Here is a 13,410-nt window from a genome sequence, read left to right as displayed (position 1 = left end):
GATATCCATTCCTGCTTTATTCTGAAATTCTTCTGCTAAACAAAGCAAAATGTCATCTTAGTTTTTCTTCTCTTCATGCTTTACAACTTTCGCTATATTTGTATCTGATGAGTTCAGCAAATATGTATGTAGTACTACTATTGCAGATCTATGAGTGCAGTTAATTTTGAGGAGGCCCATACCTTCTTCAGAGTGAGAGATACATAATGTTGGTATACACTGTTTTTATATGTTGTTTGATAAGCATGAAGCATTTTTCTTGATTTGCTTTCCAAATGAATCAATAATTTTTCTGGACAATCATCACACCAAAGCTGATAGTAAGAACAGGAAGAGTACAGCTTGGACTTTATTCCTAGAAATCAGTGCTGTTTCCAATACTAGCTTTAGTCTTCTGAAGAATTCCTTACTAACTTTTGTTCCCATTTATTCATGTTTTATTCCCTTCCCTTAATTTTTTCCAAATATGTATACACTCCCTCCTGCTTAGGTTCCTTTATATCGCATTCCTATCCCTGTAGCTGTAGCTTTTTTTTTTTTTTTATAAATATTGATCTAATGTTGTCTCTTCAGTGAGATGCTGAATGGATGGGTCTTTGGAGCTAAACTCAGAGACAACTTCAGCCAGTCTAGACTTTAGAATTCAGAGCTGAGGCTCCTCATCCTACCTATAATTTCCTCCTTTACCCAACATTACCTCTGATCTCTTTGCTGCACTTTGAGAACAGGCATGGTCGCCTTCACTTAGTAAAGTTCTTGCTGGCATTTTTTATGTGTGTGTGTGTGTGTGTGTGTGTGTGTGTGTGTGTGTGTGTGTGTGTGTGTGTGTGTGTGTGTATATATATATATATATATATATATATATATATATATATATATATGTGTGTATATATATATATATATATATATATATATATATATATACACATACATGCATATAAATACACACAAACACACACAAACACACACATATATATATATATATATATATATATATGTATATATGTGTGTATTTCATTTTTTCTTAACCCACCCCCAGAAAGGAATGAAAAGAAAACTGCTTAGCGCCCCCCCCCTCTCTCTCTATCCTTCTCTCTCTTCCCCCTTTCTGAATAGTGTATAATAAGACAGTGTTTTTTGTTAACATAATTATAATAATAATTATTATTATTATTAATCATAACCTAGTTGTATTGTGCTTTCTTCAGGTTATGGCTGAGAAACCATCAGGCTTCAAAAAGTGCTTAGCCTGTGGTCACGAAATCCTTAATTCTGATGGTCATCAGAAATGTGTGTGGTGTTTGGGTGCAGCCCATCTTAATAAGGATTGTGCTGTCTGCACAGTGTTTTTTATTGGGCCATTATTGAAAGGCACAATAAATAGGTTTTGAAGGGACTTCTTGTAACTCCAGTGAGAGACTCACTCCAATTTTTATCCTCTGCTCCTGCAGCCTCCCTGTTTGGCAAGAAGTCTTCGGAGAGACATAAAGAAGAAACGTTGTGACAAATCCAAGGAGAAAGGTAAAGAGATAAGGAAGTTCTACCCTGACTGATTCTCTTCTTCTCCTCTGGCTTCCTTGGCTCTGATCCTGAAACTTTTAAAACTTTTGAATCCAATCCCCTCATCTGACCCAATAGCCATACAGCCTCGAACTCCAACTTTACCAGAGCCAAGATTCTCTTCAAAGCCAGTTTCCCCTAGGCTGTGTTTCCACTTCTTACAGGAGATACCAGTACAGAGACCTTCCAGACCTTTTTTGATCTCTTCCACCATCAGATCAGCTCAGTCTACCAGTAGTCTGACAGAAGCAGATGTAGATAGGATTGTGAGGAAGTTTCTCAGGACCCAAATACACTTGGTGGTTCTAGCAACTTCAACCCCTATCAGATCCTTGAGCTTCAGTCCTTCACCCCCTTCATGTGGACACTCCTAACCCAATCCATCTTCCAGTTTCCAGGACCTTGGATCTGAGTGTCATCTAAGGGTTTCCTTATCAGATATGAAGAATAGGTCATCTTCTACTCTGATGACATCTCTGATCCATCCGGTTCCAAGCACATCAGATGCAGATTGTTCTTGGAGCCTTAGTGTGGTGCCAGATCCATAGGTAGAAGATTGATTCTGAAATTGTCAGACCCTTCATTTCCTCTCAGAGATTTGGCACTGGATAGCTTGGCTCCAACATTGGCCCTTAAGCAGAGCACGGTCAGATACTGACACCCACCTGATTTGGATACCTGAGCTCCCACTGTGGTGGTTTTGGGCTTTCTCATAGTATCTGCTTTTGAAGCAGGTAAGAGTGAACTTTCTGGTGAGCAGACGTCTCATTTAATCTTGGCTCTGCCCATCCACCAGCTAAAAACCCTTCCTCGTCCTGCTCTTCCTATCCCATTGGGGCAGCTGGTTCCATTGAGCCTCTAGACTGTCCATATTCAGGACTCTTCTAATCTTCTGAGTCCTCTCAGGAGCATGTCACCATTGAGGTACCTCCAGCTCCCCACAAGAGCCTCTTATCGAAGACAATGATTTCTGTCAGGGGGGGGGGGTCCCCAGATCACTTCTTGAGAATGACCCATTCAGAGTAATCCTTGAAAGTTTGAGACAGAAATTCTGTTGGTCTACTGAAGCCCTCTTTCATGAGGAATCAGTGTTTCTTGAGGCCTTTGGATCTGGCTCGGCCACGTCTTGGGTGGTCCCTCCCATGAATGAGATAGTAGACTTAATCTGTCTATGGGCTTGGAAAGAGCTGGATGTGGCTAAATTAATACTGAGTAAATCAGATACATTTCCTGTTGCAGCAAAAGATCATCCACATTGGTATAATGGTGTGGTGGATTCCATGAGAGTAGCAGCAGCCACCAAAAAAGAACTGGTCAAAGAGAGGTCATCTGTCCATCCTCCTAACAGGGAGTCCAAGGCTTTGGACAGGTTCAAGAAGGGAGCTTATACTTCAACTACCTTCACTCTGGGGCTGTTGAATTATTTGGCACATATGATAAGATTTCAGAAAGATTTGACTAAAGAGTTCTCCAAATCTTTCTCTGGGTCCATGGCTGTAAAGGACAAGGCAACTGTGGACTCACAACTTGCCACCATACAGTCTCTTTTCAATACCTCAATGTGTATCATCTCCAATATGACTGAGGGAGCTATGAGATCTGCTGGTACAGGCATTACCAAAAGGTGATATGCTTGGATGCTCTTGTATGACTTTGCAGAGCCTTTCAAGATCTCCTTTAAATGCCCCTTTTTGATGGTTCCACCCTGGAGTATCCACATTAAATCCTTCAGTTCACGGATGGTCGGTCACTTAAGTTTCTATTTGGTTTGTTTCTGCCTCACTAATCCCCTTTTATTATATTCCTTCTTTGGCATTTTTTTTCTGTTATGAAAAATGCCATTTCCAGGTAAATTTGCCTGTGCTCCTCTTCAAATCTCTTTGGAGCTGCTCTTTTTGCATTGATAAAGTGCTCTTTTTGCATTGATTAATTTGGCTTTCTTGTTTGCATAAATATCATTGTATCAGGTCTCTTTTTCTTTCTGATGTCCTTGTTTCCTTTTTAAACTATTTTAAAAACCTTGTTTTTTATTTTTTATTTATTTATTTTATTTCACATTTGTTGACCGGGCTAGTCTAACTGGATATATGTCCATTTTCAGCAGAGGCCCGGGGAGAAAAGCTGCAACCATCAGCAGTGACAAAAAACAAAATAAATACAATATATAGTAATAGCCAAGTGAATTACAGTACATTAGCTACATAGGTCAGAACAAAAGTTTTGCAGAGTAATTTGGTAGGTTTAAGCTAAGATTAAATACAGAGAACAAAAAACATAAAATTAAGGAGGTATTTTTTTTTTTAGTACTACAGATAGGTGAGATAAATACAGTAGAGTAGAGAAGTAAAGAGAGAGCAGGAGGTGAAAGATATATCAATCTGGGTTAGAGCAGGGACACAACCAGTGAGTTGTAAGATATTCTTTCAGATGCTTTTTAAAAAGAATAGTGGAAGCAAGGGAGGAAAGTTCAGTAGGAAGCTGGTTCCAGATTTTCCCTACTGCGTTGGTGAAAAGTGAGTCCCCAGCCTTGCTATTTGATTTAATAGTGGAAACTAGAAACTTATTAGCTGAGCATAGTATAGCAAGATTTTTGTAGGGTGAAATCAGGTTAGTGAGGATAGGGGTATTTTTAGGGTGGTAAAGGATCTTTTGGGTGATAAAAATTTGTTGATAAAGTAGTTGGTTCTGCAGTTCTAGCCATCCAAGTTGTTTTAGGTTAAGACAGTGGTGAGTTCTAAAGGTGGTGCCAGTGGCAAATCTGGCTATGTTATTGTAACTGGTGGAAAGTTTGGTAAGGTTGTTTTTTGATTGCGTGGTATATATTGCTGAAGCATAGAACAGGGTAGAGATAAGGTGGGTCTGGGCAATAGTTATTCTGGCTGAAGGGGAAAGGAAGGGTTTGATTCTGTAAAGGGTGCCTAGTTTTTTGTGGACTAAATTTATAGTATAGTTAATGTGGTAATCAAAACTAAGGTTATTATCAATTCTTACTCTTAGTAGACGAGTTGAAGTGCCTGGGGATATGTTATTTGCATTGTTAGAGGTTATTGTGAAGTACAGTTGAGGAGACTTATGAGTTGGAGCAAAGAGCAATAACTCTGTTTTTTTCGGGGTTCAGGAGGAGGCAGTGTTGCATGAACCAATTTTTAAGACTGTTAAATACTGTTTGGGTGAGGGACTGGAGAGAGGTTATGGACTTAGCTGAACAAAGTAAAGTAGAGTCATCTGCATATTGTATGCAGGTGGCCTGAGAAATTTTGGTATGTAGGTCATTAATAAACAATGAGAAGAGTAGAGGTCCTAAAATAGAGCCTTGGGGTACTCCAGTGTTCACTGGAAGGGATTTGGAAAGATTATTATCCCACAATACTGCTTGTTGTCTGTTTTCCAGATAGGATTTAAACCAATTTAATGCTTGTGGGTCAAGAGATTGGGCTTTTAGAATGTCTATAAGGATATCATGGTTGACCATGTCAAAGGCTTTTGAAAGGTCAATAAATAATGCAGAGGAAAAAGTGTTATTGTTACGATTTTTGTTTATGGAATCAGAAAATGCTAGAAGGGCAGTTGTTGTGCTATGGAAAGGCCTAAAGCCATGTTGGCAGTTGGCAAGTAGATTATTTTGAAGAAGGTGGTCAAGTAGTTGTCTGTGTATGCATTTTTCCATTATCTTAGCTATTGGAGACAGTAAGGTGATAGGCCAAAAGTTGGAGAGTTCAGTAGATGACCCACCCTTATGTAGAGGGATGATGTGGGATACTTTCCAAATGGAGGGGATTTTGCTTTCTAAAATTGTCCTATTTATAAGGATGGAGATGGGATAGGCAATAGCTTTTGCTGCTATTTGTAGATATTCAGCTGGAAGACAGTCAGCAGAAGGGGTGCATGGTTTTAGTTTTTGAAGGAGTTTGCAAATGAGTAATGTAGGTACCGGTTGTATTTGAAAGGTAGGAGATGGAGTCTTTGTGGTATTTAATGGGGATATAGTAATAGGTGGTAAAGTATTGGCTAGGGTTTGAATGGCTTCAGTAAAGTAGTTATTAAAGGCATCAGGAATTTGGTTAGAGTTATTTTGGTTGAATCCTGTAGGGGCAGGAGTTTTAGAGTGCCCTGGCTGAAGAAGTTTGTTTATGCCAGACCAGAATTTTTGTGGTTTTTGCTGATGAGTTTGTTGGAGGTGAAGGTAATAGTCTTTTTTGTCTCTGAGAATATCTTTCTTGGTGGCATTTCTTACCTGTTTAAAGTAAAGGTGATCTGATGGACATTTAGAGACTCTCCATTTGGCCCAAATTTTATTTCTGAGGAAGATCTTTTGCCTAGTTTGTTTTGTGAGCCAGGGGGCGATTTTGGCCCTTATTCAGGAAGAACAATAGGGAGCATGGTAATCTAGGATCTGAAGGAATCTAGTGTTAAAGTAGGTCACTGCATCATCAAGTGGAAGATGAGACATAGGTGAAGAGTCACATGCTTTCATTTCATTTTGGTAGTTCTCCGGGTTAAAACATTTTTTGGAATGTGAGGTTTTAAAATTATTAGTAGTTGGGCTATGGATTCTTTGTTTAATAATATAGGTTAGCATGTGGTCACTAATATTGTCAGGAAGGGTTCCTGGTTTTATAAGTATCAAGGTGGCTGTTGATAAGGATCCAGTCTAGTGTGGTTTCCTTACTGCTTGGCTTATGGATATATTAGGAGTGGTTATAATTTGTGAGAATCCGTAAAGATTTATATGATTGGGAGGATTAAGGGAACTGCAGGTAGCCCAGTCTATATTAAAGTCACCTAATACAATGGTTTCCTGAGGTAGGTGGCTAGTGAGGTAAATAAGTAAGTTTTCAAGAGTGTTGATATTATTTCCGGGGGGGGGTATATGCAAATTAGATAGATGGATTTGGAGTTGTTGATTTGAAGTTTGGCACTAAGAGTTTCTGAATTGGTATCTGATGGTAGGAGCACATTGAAGGGTGAAACTTGGAGTTCAGATTTATACAGAATGGCAACACCTCCACCCTTTTTGGTTTTATGGTCATGTCTCAAGATATTATATCCAGCAGGGGTAATCTCCTGGTCCAGAGTTGAGGGCTTTAGCCATGTCTCTGTAATACAGAGTATATCGAATGAGTGCACATCTAAGAGTGCATGTAGGTGGGTAATTTTATTGTTAATGCTACGGATGCTAAGGTGAGCTATTAGGAGGGAGTTAGAGGGTCTATTTAAAGTAGTGATAGGAAGAGATGTTAGGTTGTGTAGGTTATTGGGAATGTCATTATTGGGGCCTGGGTTAGGATGAATATCACCATCTAATAGGGGGTGTTGGTGAGGATATCGTATAAACTTAAGGATTTTGTAGAAATTGTTTGGGCATTTTTTTATAAGAAAGTAAGTAACATGGATAGTTCTATGGTATTTTGGTACTGTATAGATAGAAGTGGAGGTTATGTTACTGTGGTTGAGGTTGTTTATGGGATAAATTGGTAGGGTTTGCTGGTAGGGGTGGTGGTGTTCAGGAAGACAAAAGTATTCAAACAAGGTTAATGTAATGTGTATGGTATTGTGAGAGAAGTAAGAGTTGAAGTTAAGAGTAGTAGGTTTGTGAGTATAGATTTGTGTGTTGGGGCTACTAGGATAAGTAGCTAAGGAGTTTGAGTATATTGATAGAAGGAGTGTAGTAAGTAAAACTACAGGTGAGAGAAAGGAGAGAGTGCTTAAAGAGGATGAGTTGGCAGAGGGAAGAGGTGTACAATTAAGTAAAGTAAAGCTGGTTATAAGAGAGAAGCTGTATACAATTAAGTAAAATAAAGGAGGCTGTAAGAGAGAAGCTGTAGAATATAAGCAAAACAGGAAGGGGTGAGGAGAGGTTAGGGAGTAATACAAGAAAAGCAATTACCTAATTAGAGACTTGTAGAGGTAAGGGGTAGGTCTATTAAGTGGAGGAGGTGTGTGATAGGACGAAAATGAGAAGGGGTGTGGCTACAGAAGTATTTGGCTAGGACCACTGGGGGTGGGTGGAAATTGGGGGTAGGGTAGAGCAACGGAGTGAGCCCGCAGGGCGAATGGAGCAGGTTCAGACAGGTAACTGCGAAAGTCAGGGAAGAGAAAGAAACAATCAGCAAACAGCTAACTATTTGGTGCCTTAGTTGGGAAGGATAGGCAATGAAAGGAGGAAACAATGTGGAGAAAGTAAGTGGTTGCTGCGAGCAAATCTAGTGGAGAGAAGAAGGTAGAGTGGAAAGATAGGGCTGGAGGGAAATCCTCAATTCTAGGACAGAGCTTTTATTTCAAAGGAAAAAAAACAGGGAAGGATGGATATATAAGGGGCTATCCTAGTTTAGGCTGCCATCTTGTGGTCAGATATTGTAATGCAATTCTTTATCTTTTTACACTTCCTTTGTAACTTCTTTTTCTAGGCAGTTCAGTATTTCTTCATCATTTGCATTAAGAAATTATATGTTTATCTTTAACTTAGTTATACCAAGCTGATACTAAAACAATCATAGGTTCATAGATTAATACTAAGCTAACTGCCCTTGCGAGCCATTTTAAGCCTAGCCAATTATCCAGTGTGAGACTCAAACCTAGCACTTGTGTTTGCAAGGCAAACACCTTAACCATTAGGACACCCACCCAACTCCTCAATCAAGCAACAATAGACCACTCTTTCTAGGTGGTAACATAGGCCTTAATGTTCCTTAAAATCTTACATGCAGACTTAATGATTCCCTTACAGAGCAAGATTATAATGGTGATGACTTATCGCTGGTAAACATATACTGTACAGCAGTCTGGAGAAGTGCCATATGAGCTCTAGGGCGAAGAGAAGATTCTGTAAACTTATGGTCAGTTCACCTGTAGGGAAGCTGTGTACCAGTAATGGTCCATCTGTCTACAAGGCAGGATATGGCTTTTCATAATGTGCTTCTCAATGCCTCAGGAGTAGTAAATGCCTGTAATATACAAAAGTTTGTCACAGTGAGAAAGAGAGTAATATTAACATCTAATGGGAAATTGGGTGTGATGATGCAAATGTGGACACTCTCATATGGATTAAGGTCTAAATGAATATTTAATGTGGTGGTGGTAAATGGCACAACTCATCAATTGCAAGACTACTCCTATAATTAAAGCACTGCAGTTATGTTCTCTTATTGGCATGTTGTATTTACTTCCTGGTACAGCTGTCTCATTCATATGTTAATGTATACACAACAACTAAGTGCACAGATGTCTGAATTTAGATTGGTACAACAAGCATGTTTAAATAGATAGACAATTCTGCATTTTATTATCCAAGCCGCATTCATTAAGGCAGTCTGTGTATGCTGGCTATAAGAAATCAATATCCAAAGTACTTAACAAGCTACAAATAAACAAAAATTATTTGCCATCTGCTCAGCCTTATTCAACAGGACCAAAATAAAACAAAATCAATATATACATATATACTAGTACAATAGTCTAGAAGAAGCAAAATGTCAAACTTAGCATTAAGTATTTGCAGCACTGTGGACCATATACTGAGAATGTTCACAGAGAGGGAAAGCTCATGCTTTTTTATTTGTAGTGTAGCAGCAATATCTGGTCTAGCAATGAAAATAAAAATAATTTTCTGACTGAAAAAGTGAAGTAAAATATTACATATTGGTATAGATTGTGATAAATTGGTGCAGATTTGTATATCGTAGAATATAACCAAACAGCAGCTATAACAGTCATACCTCTAAACTGTCCAGATTTTTTGCAGAATGTCCAGATTTCTGCTTCATATCTTTGGTCTGTTCCTCATAAAATATGTGGTTTTCTGGCAAATCACTGGGATGATCTGAGGACTGAAGTAATCAAATAATGACATACATTTGAGTTTCAGACTTTATATCCTTCAGAGAAATAAAAGCAAGACAAATCCTGTTGTTCCATTAGCTTTCTCAGTTTATAAGAGCAATATTTAAAATCTGTCCCTATTTTTGAGTCTCTGTCCCCTATTATGTCAGGCTTTGTCCAGATTTCTTGCATTGAGAGGTTGAGAGGTATGGTAACAGTCCATACATGAGTACAGGTGATTCCCTTGGATTGTTAATCTAAGCATGGAATAGTACAATGTAGATCATGGTATAGAATGCTGAAAACATCTGCAGATGCAAAAATATTAGATTGATAACTGCACTGATTTTTGATCATTAATGTTTAAAAACCATGGGAAAAAATACACCCATAATTTATTTCTTATCCTCCCTGGTTCAAGAGTATGCTGTTCCTGTGCTAACTTAGTGGCTCCACTACCACAGATGAGATGGACTGCCAGGTACTATAAATACAACTTGGAAAAAATGTTGCTAATTATCTCATCTATATTATGGCCCTTGCTTTGCTGTGGTAATGCTATATTGGCTGCTTTAGCTATGCCATGTAACTATGTTTAATGTGAAACTGTGTCATGAAATCCTTATGTGATCTACTGGATTGCTAGATGGCTCATAGATAGGTCACATGAAATCAGAATAGGTGAAGTTACCTCCACAAAGAGACCAGTCACCAGTGGAGTCCCCCAGGGCTCTGTGCTGGGACCTTTTCTGTTTGGCATCACCTTTTCTGAAGTAAAAGTCAATACCAAAAGGCTCTGGATGACTAAGGTTGTAATTGACTGCAAGCTAGGAGCAGTCATTGAATCTCCCAATGACATAGCCATCCTGCAGGAAGGTTTGTCACAAATAAATAACTGGTGCCAAAATCATGGACAAAAACGAAATGCCTAAAAATGGCTTACTGTATCCTTTGGAAAGTCATCAGTCCCAAGGAACTACCATATGAACTTATGTGGAGAGTGACCTAACTTTTGACCAATATGTGTCCATTGTTGCAAGATAGACCTTCTATATTGCATAGCTTATAAATAAAATAAAGTATCTAGATCTAAAATTGTCATTGCCCCTTTACTTAGGCCAGTCACTGAATATAATGCACCTTTGGCAATTATCTATCAAGACACTTGCAACAATTGGAACATCCACAGAGACACTTTACTAAATGAATACAAGGAATAAAGAACATGTCCTACACGGACAGAGTCAAAACTTTGTCGCTATAATCAGTATCTTCTAAGAGGTGACCTTTGTCTGGCATACAAAACATCCTCTGAACCAATACTGAAGGATTTACTAACACTAGCAAGTTAAATGGCCTCAGCAATACTCAGTCTTGGGATCTAAACCTTTTCTGAAAATTCAGTAGAATGGTTTGGAAGCATACGTATATCTCGCAGAAGATACTTCTGCTTTGGAATGGACTTCACTTTCAAATAAAACAAAGTCCATCCCTGTCCATATTCAATTGCATCTTGGATCTATAGATGGGAAACAGAAAAATTTACCTCAGGACTGCCCCTGTAGTACTAATGCACAGAGGCAGCTCCTAAATCCCTATCCCATGCATGGGTATGATCCCAGTTATTTTTATTAGGGGTGATGCATAATTTTATATAACACAAACTGAAGCAAGTTCAATGAAAACCAGTGAAATAGGACAGCCAATGAAACAACAGCCATTGTTGATCACAATTTTTTAATAAAACAATAAACTTTAGCAAACTCAATAAACATTTCTTAAACATGCACAATAAATCCTCTTATCTACCTAACTGGGATGCTATTACTGAGTACCTTGTTACTGTGAGCTTTAGACAAAAAAAAAGTTGAAAATTAGTCATCTGGCTATTGACCCCCACCTTGTACTAGTAAGTGTTAATGCCAACAGGCAATATTGGGAGTTGTGTCCTCTCTAGGGCATTGCAAGTACTCTGATCTCAAAACTCAGATTTGATAGACTATCATTAATCAGTTAATCTCACTGAATGATCTTATTAAGTGTTTTAGCTTTACTTTGCCTCTTCAGAAGATGATCATATAAAAACATAATTTTGGTACTCCATAGTAGCTAGGCAAACAGATAGTTTAATGGAGGCCAGCTAATCACTTTCTGTGACATGCAAAAATTAGTGAAAATGAGTGCACCCTTCTTTAGAGGGGCATATTACTATTTAGTGGACATTTATCTCTCGCTAGCTTTTTTTGGCTTTTCCTAAGCATGACTTGAAGAAAAGGGAGAGAAAACACTATTAAATGATCTTTCAGAATGCAAATCTGTCCAACTACTACAGTGTGCTTCATTTTCATAGGTTCATACGTTTGAAGGTAAGTACTAGGCTATTTGCCCTTGTGGGCCATTTTAAGCTTAGTCAGTTTTTATATTTGTGCTCAAATTAACATATCTCATTTGGATATCGATTCACCTTACCCATCCCATGGTAAACAATTACATATGCATCTATCATTGGTGTAGCCCAGCCTATATAATGCAGTATTTCTGGGAATGGGGAATTAGCATTAGGTTCATTGCTTCATAGGTGTGTACTAGACTAAAGACCACTAGGTCCTTTTTAAACCTAGCTACACATTACAAATCCCTGAAAAGTTTTGCTACCCTTGGTAAGTATAAACAAGGGCTTGGGGGGATGAAACATTTACAAGGAGGGGCCTGGGAAAAGAACCATTTACAAACTGCCTGAGTCCATTACAGGCATAGGTGCCAAACCAAAGATGAAAATCCTGTTCCCCATCCAGTTGTCCAATTTACACTTGAATTAGGTTTGGGAGGAACTCTGCTTCTCATGGATGGGGAGCCTGTTCCAGTGGAGGGGTAGTGTCAGGGATAGATACTTGTCTATCTAGCCTTTCCTATTTATATCACAGGAAAGGTTTAAGTCTTTAGAATGGCTAATTCTGGTGCTGTTTGTTTTGCAGATATGCAGGAGGTCAATCAGGGTGAGGTCTGACTATGCATTGTATGGCAGGTATTGATCTCCCCTCATGAGCCTGTAGGGCATAAAACACAGGGATAGGACCTGTACAAAACATTCTACTTATGCCCTGCATTCTTTTACTGAGGACCCTGTTGGAATTTTCAATTGTTGGATGCGTCTGTTTAGGCACATACCAAAGAGGGCATTGTACTCAATGATAGGACTGATGAATTCTGACTACAGGGAAACAATGACCTACTTGGACCTAGATGCCATACCTTTGTTTATAAGTTGCACAACATAGAATAATTTCCTCTCTACTGTAGACACGTGATGGTCAAATGCTAGTTTGCTGTCTATGTATGACCCCAAGTTCCTGACTACCAGGTGCAATCTTGTGTTGTCAATATGATAATTATAAAGGGTGGATGACTTGCTGAAGGATACTATTATGCATTTCTTGGCATTTAATTTTAGTGCATGGCTCTGGCACAAGTATATTTGTCTGTGTCAGCCATTCTTGGAGAATATTTGTGTCAGTGGGGGTTTCTATGATGCTTCAAGTTTGCAGTCATCTGCAAATTTAGTTAGGCAGAGACTGTTGATATTGGCTTGACTTCAGAGAGGTAAATGCCAAAAAGGAGTGGTCCCAGGACCAATGCCTGAGGCACTCTGCTTGTGAGTGGCCTCTTTGTAACACTAGGATAACAACAATCAGCCATGTTCTTGTTCATATACCATACATGTATCTCATAAATATTTACCACTAAAACCATGATAATGATCTAATGATTAGTCATTTCTCTATGATGCTACAAGCTATTTCATGCTAGTTTATTTTTTAGTGTTCTTTTTTTCTTCTACTTTATATTACTCTCTCAGTTTTTATTGTTTATATATAAACTATTTGCTAACTATATTTACCAAAGTTATGTATTCTTGATTTTATCGATTTGTTATATTGTTTTTAATGTGTTTTTGTAATGCAGATTTTCTCCTCAGGCCTACACTTCAGCATCCCCAGTTGACAAATGTAAAAAAAAAAAAAGATAAATAAA

General features: G+C 38.4%; 1 protein-coding gene across 1 annotated transcript in view; it reads left to right on the top strand.

The window, feature by feature from the left end:
* LOC122815696 (mucin-19-like) overlaps positions 1 to 13,410 on the top strand; it is a 1,162,279-nt gene that overhangs the window by 799,036 nt on the left and 349,833 nt on the right. The gene's annotated exons all lie outside the window — the stretch shown is intronic.

This window comes from Protopterus annectens, chromosome 11.part0, assembly GCF_019279795.1.
Source record: "Protopterus annectens isolate FY-2018-M chromosome 11.part0, PAN1.0, whole genome shotgun sequence".
Lineage (NCBI taxonomy): Eukaryota > Metazoa > Chordata > Ceratodontiformes > Protopteridae > Protopterus > Protopterus annectens.
This window is presented reverse-complemented; position numbering and strand designations above follow the sequence as displayed.